Source organism: Callorhinus ursinus, unplaced genomic scaffold, assembly GCF_003265705.2.
Source record: "Callorhinus ursinus isolate GAN/ISIS: 27379988/994484 unplaced genomic scaffold, GSC_fseal_2.0 scaffold8, whole genome shotgun sequence".
Classification (NCBI taxonomy): Eukaryota; Metazoa; Chordata; class Mammalia; order Carnivora; family Otariidae; genus Callorhinus; species Callorhinus ursinus.
In genome coordinates, this window is record NW_027397070.1 from 20,506,451 (window position 1) to 20,515,609 (window position 9,159).

Here is a 9,159-nt window from a genome sequence, read left to right on the forward strand (position 1 = left end):
AACATTAGATACAGGCTCAATAAAACCCCAATACCAAAACTCTCCAGAGCTACCAAAGAGGGAGGAAATAAGGATTTCTTTTCATTCCACAGACTTAAAATTTTATAGAATTTTGCTCACAATCACAGAACATGCTGGAAGCCACTTTCAATTGACTTTTCCCTGAAAATGACCAAGTAAGTTGAGGGGTATTTCTCCAGAAACTATATCTGTAGCTACCGCATGAATATTTAAGGAACAAAATAATCCATTTGCCCCTCCCTGTGCAGTAAAATGCAATGCCTCAGTTCCTCTACACTATGTGCTAATCTTCAGCTTTGTCATAATGTCTCTTGTTTTTTCTTAATAGTTAAGCATGGATAGGTCTAAATAAAACAGTGAAATTGGTAGTTTATTTAGAGTGTCTCCTCCCAAATTCCTCCTTCATGCTTTTCTCCTACTACTACCCTAGCCTCCTCCAAATCTCCTGTGTCCCAGTATTCTTCCCTGAATATAAGAGTCTCCTTGGCCCAGCCTTTATATCTCACTTTGTTAATTCACTCAGTATTTATTGAGCACCAACTATGTACCAGACACTAGACATTGCACTAAGTATACCTTTCCCTTCCTTTCTTTCACACATTCATGAAAATAGTCATCTGTTCTGTGTTCTATTCTCTCAGCATCCTGTTCCTATTATTTTGATAAGTTGTCCATGCTAAGATATTAACGAGTGGAAACCGTGTAATGTACTACCTTTCAAGTTACATACAGTTCTTAATATTGATGTGCTGAATTTTAAGTGGCCAAGTAATTAAGTTGAAATCTTCTTTCTTAGAATTTTTGGGTCACAGGGTGTTTCTTATAATACACGTCCAAACAGAAGACTTTACAGTGTAACAGGTCAATATAAGAGACACTAGGCCTAAAATTGACTGTCCTACAGAAGTAAGGTAAATACTCTGAGGACTGACATCTGCAGGGAAAAGCAGAAGGGGGAAAAATCATTACAGAAGGTCTAAGGAGAGTACATTAACTTTCAACTGTTACTTCTTACCTGCATTTCTGTAAGTAGCCTCCTTATTGAGGTGACTGTGTCCAGTCTTTCCCCCCCTTAATTCTTGAAACTACAGTGTCATCTGGAGTGACTTTTTTGAAATATGGTATTTGTTAACTACTGCTACATAACTATTAGTCCAAAACCAAATGATTTCAATCTTATTATCTCCCCATTTATGTAGGTCATGAATCTGGGTGTGGCTTAACTTTGTCTTTTGGCTCGGAGTCTCCACAAGACTCTGCGTCAATAGCACCAGAGGTGTTAAGACTCATAAGGCCAAAGTGATTAGGGGAAGGAGCAGTTACTAGCAATGGGAAGGAGAGCTGAGACCACCAGGAGAACAGTAGTAACATTCAGTCAGGTAACATAGAGAACTTGCGAAAACCCTTGCTGTGGGAAACCAGGATAATAGATTCATGATCCCATTCTCCTTCATCCCTCTAGTCTGTGAGCTCTCCATTGGCTGAACACAATCAGAAGCCAAAAGGCAAAGGGATCCCATTGATGAAATGGACATAGATCAACTTCCTGGGGCAGAGAGCAAAATAGAGAAGAGTAGAGAAAAGGTCTTGGAGAAAAAAGGGAAGATACTCTGCATTCATGTGTAATAGGCATGTCAAAATTAACATCTCTAAAACTGAACATCCCTTCCCTGCCAAACTGCTCCATCTTCAGCCTTCCTCTCTCACAGGATGGTGACTCCATCCTTCTGGTTGCTTATACCAAAACTTTTGGGGTCAGTCTTAACTCCTCTATTTCTCAAAAACCCACAGGCTATCCTGTCAGGAAATTCTATTGTTTCTATATTTGAAATATACCCAGAATCCTACCACATCTCAGCCCCTTTGCAAAACCATTACCTCTTGACTAAAATTCTGCAACAATGCAAAAAAGGTAGTATTGTATAAGCATTTTGGTGACCAATTTCTATGAAACATCTCTAAAGAGTCATCTATATATGCATATGAATGTATTCCCTAGTTTTAATATTTACAGTAAAAATTGCATACAATTCTGCTTTGTGAATGATATTCCTGTCCCTATTTGCTACCAGTCTTTGTGTGTGTGTTGTTTTTTTTTTAACAAATACACAGGTAATACAGGTGAGAGATTAGGAGCTGCCCTCAATTATATATTTATAGTTTCACACAAAGATCTGAAAAGGTCCAGAAAAAGCACATGTCTGCTCCAGCAGGTTTGTAATGGTAAATGAGGAATGGGAGGAAGATTACTAAAAATAAATTTAAAATAATCCTCTTTTGTAAACCATACTAAGCTTTGCCTGTTTGAGTCAGTTTTGGCAAAGAAATTCTGACTATGACAGTAAAAATGTGTGGGTATACTTTGAAACTGTTCCAGGCCCAGAAAATGCCAAAATAATTAGCAAGTTTACAAATTGGGCTGTGCTACCTTTTCTAAAGTAATATCACAAACTTAAAAGTCTTTCTCACCTTACTGATTGTCTATTTTTGGAAAATAAGTTGCTCTAACTCTTTCAACAGAAATGTGAGTAAAATAATCAGTTAATTTATTCATAAGAAATAGTTATCACTTCAATGGCACATTGAATTGGTGTTATATAAAATAGAAGCAAGGGCACCTGTGTGGCACAGTTGGTTAAGTGTCTGACTCTTGGTTTGGCTTGGTTCGTGATCTCAGGGTCATGATATCAGGGTCATGAGACCAAGCCCCACATCGGGTTCCATGCACAGTGCAGAGTCTGCTTGAATTTCTTTCTCCCTCTCCCTTTACCACTCCCCCACCCCACTCTCACTCTCTCTCTCTAAAATAAATACATAAATCTGTTTTAAAAATAAAATAGGGGTGCCTGGGTGGCTCAGTTGGTTAAGCGACTGCCGTCAGCTCAGGTCATGATCCTGGAGTCCTGGGATCAAGTCCCGCATTGGGCTCCCGGCTCAGCGGGGAGTCTGCTTTTCCCTCTGACCCTCTCCCCTCTCATGCTCTCTCTCTAATAAATAAATAAAATCTTTAAAAAATAAATAAGTAAAAGAAAAAATAAAAATAAAATAAACAAAATAAAAGCAAAATTAATATTATTCAGAAAAATAATCAATGGCCTAGGTACATTTTGCATGTTACATTAAATGTACACTTAGCAGCTCTCTGTATCTTTATTAAGCTTTAAAGTTGTATTCAAACTGAAACTGAGGTCAAGAAAGGAAGTGGCCTTTAAAAGCTACCAATCAGTACCCATTAGCTTTTAAAACAAAATAAAAATGCTACAACCTAAAAGATGCAGTTGTGTCAGCTTACATCTTCACCATAATGCACCAAACTCCTTTTACGTTCATACATTCATTAAGAATGATCTGCTGGATCCTTTACTCTTGTCAATTATATTTTCTATTTACAATGTATGCAATTTATTTAAAAGTAATGTATAAAATAAAATGTATGTTAAATATCCACTTTTACAATAGTCTTTTGGCTGAACTGTAATAAGATTATTGCTCTTAGACTAGGCTGTCTAGAAATTAGTCAAGTAATTAGAAATTTATTTTATTTATGTTACATACTTATTATTATAAAAATAATAATAATAGGTGCTTTTATTGACTTCTTGTTATCTCTCAGCCATAACACAAACCAATTTAAACACATCAATTCATGTAATAGTCATAACAGCCCTGTGAAGTAGATATTAATACCCTGACATATCCTAAAAAGGTTTTAAATTGGAGTTACCTACCAATAGGACACCTGAGAAAAATGTTTGTTTATGTTCATGAGTGCATGGTTAGAATGATGGTTTATTAACTATGAGGGTTTCTAGTAAGCCTCCTTCTACAAAGGCATTACTTGCCCAAGGGGTAGACATTAAATGAGTGACAGAATGACGAAATGTCCACATCTTAACGAGTGAGCTACTACTGACAGATGTTCTGAAAGAGAACGAGTTCAGAAGAGTGTGGTGTTCTCAGTCTCCCTAGGGAGTGACGCCTCCACTCGGAATTCTAATTTCAGTTTCCGTTACTAAGGAAGCAGAGCAAAAATTGACAGCACAGGCCGCAGAGGAGAATGAAGGAGAAATAAGGCTGTGAATTCTTAATTAACGGGATGTTCAGAGATGCTGGTGCAAGCTTTATAAAGCTGCTATGGAAGGTTGCATTTAGAATAGACACAGAAGCCACTCACTGCTATCACTAACTTCAGGAGGCAAAAAGGCAGTTTCAAAAGTCCTAGCCAGTGGTGAGGAGGGAAATTATTTCCTCTGGAAACCCTGAATCTATTTCTCTAAAAGCACTTTCAAACTGTTAAATGACTTGGTTAATGGTATGGCTCAGAGGTTTCAAAACTGAGTTTCCGAAACTAATTCTAAATATGCACTCAAGAAATGAAAGGAGAGAAACAATCATAAGCAAAAATACTAAAGACATAATGATTTCAACTAATGTTAAATTCCCAGAGGAATCAGGGAGCTTCCTAAATATTTTGGAAAAGGTGAAAGTAACATAAAATCTCTTTTTTTCTAAGTAAAATTATTGAATTTAATAACTTATGGAAATGTTCATTTAATTATGCATTGATGGGTATATATTGAAAATTTACAAAGTACCGGGCACTGTGCTAGGCACAAGAACTACTAAGAAGGAAGGCACATCTCTGAAGTTAAAGAAATCATAGTCTGCTTGGAGTGAATACCCAAACCACAGAAATCAGAAAGCTTTAAATGTGTGATTTAAGGAGGTAACCAGTGCTTTCAGTCGACACTGTTACAACTCCAAGACGTGTACAAACTGGCATAAGCATAAAATATAAACATTTACAAGGACAGGAAAATTGAATTTTTAAAAATATAAATGAAGCTGTAATTTCACAAATATTGTTTGCAGATATATCAATATTACTTGAGACTTTTCTACAATCACAGTTGTCCTCGAAGTTTTAATGGCTTATCAGATTTTAGAGGGATTAGCTTTGGTTAGTATAACTCTAGTACATGAATGTTTACTGGCACCTTCACCTGATCAGAATCATGCCAGGTTAGAGAAACAAAGTGAGAAGACACATCACTTGTCCCCGAGGAGCACAGAGTCCAGCAGGAAAGAGAGGCAAGTAAATACCGTATTGTAATCATCAGGATAGACATGCATGCAAGCTGCGGTGGGAGCCAAAGGAAGGGACTCTACAATCATGAGCATAAATAATTAGGAGACTGTTCATAGCTCAACATTTAAATCTCTTGCTGATAATCAGAGTTGCCCAAGAGAGGAACGAGCAAGCTTGCTAAGAGGGATCCTGCAGAGCTCAAGAAATGTTGAGACAAAGAGACCAATTATCAACACATTATAGAAAACTTTTAAGAGATGAAACTAGATAATAATCTAGACTTTCCAGTTGAATCTAATCCAGAATTTCCTACTCTGGGTAGATCCTTCTAAGCAATACTTACATAGCTTTATGAAAGGTGGGCCTTGTTGTTCCTACTTTGAATGTTCTTCGGTCTAGACTTGACCACAAAGGTTTTGCAGTTCTGCATATTGGAACGGTCTCTGCCAGGACAGCTGGGCCCCACATCAGCAGACACTTCAGAGCAGTAACCAAGGTGACCTTCCCTCTGTAGCATGACTGCCCTAAATATCAGAATTGCCAGCATCCTCATAAACTGTACTTACTTTTCCAGCTTTTCATTTTTGAGCCATCTTATACTTGGTCTGCACTCTCTAATACTGGCCTCTGCCCTCTGCCACAGCTATAAAATCTCTTTCTCTTCTGTCTACCATGATTTTTCTTAAATCACAACTGAAATTTATCTCAATTCATCACATTGACTCATGGAGTTCCATAGCAAATACTGACCACAGAGATGTGAAATCCTGAAAATTTGGGTAGAAAATTTTTTTTTCTCAAAAGGAAAAGTAGAAGGAAATATTTTACCAAGCCCATTTATTTCTAATAATAATAAACTTTAACATTCACTGAGTTCTCCCTCTATGATAATACCCTTCCATACACTTTATAGAAATAACCTCATTTAACCCTAACAACTGAGTATAGTCAAATGCTGTCAATATCACCATTTGATATAGGAAAGTGAGGTGAGTAACTTGTCCCAGACTGCTCATTTCATAAGCAACAGAGTTGGGGTTTGAACCCAGGCAACATGAGTTCAGAGACTGTGTGCTCATCCACTACCCTTCTCTTCCTCTCCAGTACATGGTTTTACTGTTAGGACTCATGTGGGCACACAAACAAGGTAACTGATTTGTTAACTACTTCTGCTTACAGGAAACAAGGCAGAGAAGATGGGGGAGGGGGAGGGCCAGTTGCTAGAGGATCCATTATTACCCCACAGATTATATGCTAGAGCCAGTCTCAGCAGGGGCTTACTGAAGAAAGGACAAAAGCCACATGAAGTAGTGCCACTCCGATGTTATAAACTTAAGATAACTAAGCAAAAGAATTGTAGCCCAACATAGACCGAAACAAAACAATACCTAAACATAGAAGATACATATAAGATATGTAGACTTTTTCTGATGTGGAGATATGACAAAGGAGACAGAGCAAAGACCACATGTGAAGGATTATTGACTCTCAAAACTACACAAAATGTTCCACAGCAGTATATTTTGCCTGCACTATTATTAGGATCTGTTCATACATTGTAATGCCGATGTTAATTTATTCTATTATTATCCATCCATCTTTCTTCCCAAATTTTATAACTAGTAAAAATTCACATATTACTAAATTCTAAGAAATTTGAGGAAAGAGTCCATTTTTTGTTTTTTTATATCTCCCCAAACTCCTGGAAAAGTATTTTAACAATAATAATCATTTAATAAATACATATTGAAATTAAATCTGTTATTAAAAATTTAGATACTTTTCCTGGGAGGAAATATTTTTTTCCAAAAGCTTCTGAAAGGAATTAGATTAAAGAGGAAATGGAGAAGTTTATTTTAATCAAACTCACCAAAATGGCATACAGCAAAGAAATAAAAATATTAATAATTATGAAAAGATCAAGGTAAAGAAGGTTTTACAGTTTAGAAAGAAAAGCGTCCCTATGAGATGGAAAATAAATCTGAGAATGGAAAATTCATTTCAAATGGATACAAAAGAGACTGAGCTTTAAAAATGCAAAGTTGCACTGGAAACAAGATGACTTTTTGTAAAGCTTTTAAGCTCTAACCACTGGCACTAACTCAAACTGGAATCTGGCTTTGGGAGAGGATTTCTCTTGGCATCTATGCCGTTGTATTTTCACATCCTTTAGAGCCTCACATCATTTAGGTATCCAAGATACCTGTTGTATCTTGAACCTGTCTGCTGTTAAGCAAACAATAATCAAGAGCTTGCATGTGTTTTCTAGCTGCCTGAGTTGAGCCTCCTCTTTTCAAAATAGATTTAAGAAAGAGAGCAAGAAAGAAAGAGAGAGAAACTTGCCTGGATAAAATTATACCGTTTTATGGGGCTCCTGGGTGGCTCAGTCAGTTAAGTGTCCGCCTCTTGGTTTTGGCTCAGCTCATGATCTCAGGGTCCTGAGATGGATCCCCTAGTGGGCTGGGCTCCACACTCAGCAGGAGTCTGCTTGAGGATTCTCTCCCTCTGCCCCTCCCCCAACTCATGCACTTGCTCTCGCTCTCGCTCTCTCTCTCTCTCTCTCCCCCCTATCTCAGAAATTAATCTTTTAAAAAATTATATCAGGGTGCCTGGGTGGCTCAGTTGGTTAACTGTCTGCCTTCGGCTCAGGTCATGAGCCCAGGGTCCTGGGATTGAGCCCACATGCGGCTCCTTGATCAGCAGGGAGCCTGCTTCTCCCTCGCCCTTTGCCTGCGGCTCCCCTTGCTTGTGCTCTCTTTCTCTCTCTCTCCGTCAAATAAATAAATAAAATCTAAAAAAATTAAAAATTAAAAAATTATACCACTTTAGTTCCCACATGACTGTTATCAAAGTTTATATGAAACTATGAATATTCTGGGGACACCTGGGTGGCTCAGATGGTTAAGGCTGAGGTCATGATCCCAGGGTCCTGGGATGGAGCCCCACATCTGGCTTCCTCACTCAGAGGGGAGCCTGCTTCTCCTTCCTCCTCCCCCTGCTTGTGCTCTCTCTCTTTCTCTCTCTGACAAATAAATAAAATATTTAAAAAAACAAAAAAAAACAAAAACTATGAACATTCTGGTTTGCCCCCACCCCATTCCCCAATAATGATTGCTTTCTCACTTTCATCCTACAAGTTCAAAAGTAGCCAAGAGAACTAGCATCATGCAGTATTAGTAATCTGTTCTCTGAAGAGAAAAATTACAGTAGCCAGATAAGTTGTCAACAATGCTTAGAGGGTTTTTGTTCCATCATCACATGACAATTACAACACGCATCTTCAAAAACGTTCTTTACAGAATGAACTTCTTACCATTCCACAGCAAGCACAGACTACTAATTGCAGGATCAAGCCTTTTCTGGAAAACAGTGGCCTTTTCTCTGCTTTGAAAACTATGTAAGATAAGAAAAACAACTGCAAGTAAAATTATAAGTAAAGTGTAGATTCTTCATATCCTTATGGACAAAATACAGGCCCATTCACCCTCTCCCTCTCTCCCTCTCTTGCCCTTGCTCTCTCTCTCTCTCCCCTAACCCCCACACTTCTTAAAATCCTTGGTAGCATTTGTTAAGAGTGTCTCTCTGGCAAGATATAAAATAGCAATGTTACTCATGATTATTTTTAAATGTTATTTTTTCATGATCAAAATACATTGTGATGCCAATGTTCATTTCCAAAAAGAAATTTAGGCTCTTTCGATGTTCTTTCTGTAAAAACACTCCCAGATTAAACTGGTCAAGATAAGGCAGGCCAATCCATGGCCCACAAGGGGAAGCAGAGTTCAAAAATATGGGTTTTGTTGAGTTAGAGAAGGGGTTGGCAAACTTTTTCTGTAAAGGGCCAGGTATAAATATTTTAGACTTTGTGGGTTATAATCTCTGTTGCAACTGTGCCATGGTAGCATCAAAGTAGCCACAGAAAAGAATAAACAAATGGGAGTGTCTGTGTTCCAGAACAATTTTATTTGCAAAAGTAGATAGCAGGATAAGACAACTATGACCAGTGGACCCCAATATTTCAACCTCTGATTTAGAGGTAAGAAGACAAC